Source organism: Merops nubicus, unplaced genomic scaffold (assembly GCF_000691845.1).
Source record: "Merops nubicus isolate BGI_N331 unplaced genomic scaffold, ASM69184v1 scaffold3431, whole genome shotgun sequence".
Lineage (NCBI taxonomy): Eukaryota > Metazoa > Chordata > Aves > Coraciiformes > Meropidae > Merops > Merops nubicus.
This window is the reverse complement of record NW_008590102.1, coordinates 1-1,560: the sequence shown is the minus strand read 5'-3', so window position 1 is coordinate 1,560 and position 1,560 is coordinate 1.

The window sequence follows — 1,560 nt, the reverse complement described above, 5'->3', positions numbered from 1 at the left end:
CTGCCCCATCCCTGGAACCATTCCAGGGGAGGTTGGCCGGGGCTCTGTGCAACCTGCTCTAGTTGCAGATGTCCCTGCTCCCTGCAGGGGGCTGGACTATATGCCCCTGAAAGTTCCCTTCCCACCCACACCAGTCCATGATTCTATGATTCCATGACCGCAGAACCACGACTCCCAGGGCAGGGCTTTGCCGTGCTGAGACCAGTGTAGCATCCCTGGCCACAGCGATGAAGCACAACACCCAACTATCAGCCCGAGAGAGGCTGCTTGGGACCCCACCACAGTGACCATGCCTAGCTCCCCCCTATCGCCCCCAGGCAGCCCCTGGCCTCCCACGCCCTGTGAGCCCCACACCAGATAGCTCCTCACCACCCTTGCTGCAACCTGAGATAAAAGCCAGTGCCTGGCCGTGCTCAAGATGTGGCAGCCTGTTTTCTGACCCTGGGTTTAGCAGAAAGGGGCCGTATCACGAGTGGGGCTTGGGCCCAGCTCTGCTGCCTGCAGGCATGTGGAGGGGCAGACCCCCATCCACACATCAGCTGCCACCGTTTGCTGGTCACAGCAGCATGCCACCCTGGTATCTGTGGGGCAAATCAAGTTTTCCCATCGTTTTTTCTCTCAGGGCAGATAGGAAGTGTTGGAGGACAGGTTTTCAGGATCTTCATCACTGCCTAGTGTCCAAAGGCAGCATTCACACCAGTGAGTACAAACAGAGCTGGTCAGGAGGGTGGGAGCTGACTCTCAGTCACCAAGCCCTTCCCTTTGCTCCTCTAACCACGTGAGGATCTCTAAACGTGTGTCCCCCAGGGCCTCTGGGCAATACCAGGGCATGAGGTGAGCAGAGGAAAAGGAAAGGGATGGAACCTCATAAGGTTCAACCAGGGCAAGTGCAGGGTCCTGTCCTTGGGGAGGAATAATCCCATGGATCAGGGCAGGGGAGGGGTGACCTGCTGGGAAGCAGCTCCAAGGAGAAGGATCGGGGAGTGCTGGGGGACAGCAGGTTAACCATGAGCCAGTAATGTGCTCCTGTAGCCAAGAAAGCCAATGGTCTCCTTGCATTCAGAGGGGTGGCCAGCAGGTCACAGGAGGTTCTCCTGCCTCACTGCTCTGCCCTGCTGAAGCCACCTCTGCAATCCTGGATCCAGGTCTGAGCTCCCCAGTTCAAGGGAACAAGGAGCTACTGGAGAGAGTCCAGTGGAGCCTACAGAGATGCTGAGAGGCTGGAGCATCCCTGTGCCAGGACAGGCTGAGAGCCCTGGGGCTGTTCAGCTGGAGAAGCCTCAGAGGGGATCTGATCAATGCTGGGCAAGAGCTAAAGGGCCCCAGGGGGCAAGAGGCTGGGGCCAGACTCTTGTCAGTGGTGCCCAGCGACAGGACAAGGGGCAGTGGGCATAAGCAGGAACATGCTGCTGATGCAGGGCTCAAACTCACAGTCCTCAATTCAGGGCAGCAGAAAGTGGCCAGAATGGCCCATATCCCAGGGCTGGACCCGGGTCCTCTGCAGGCACAGGAAGATCAGCAGAGCCAAATATGTGTTGGTACAGGCGCTCAGGATCAGCC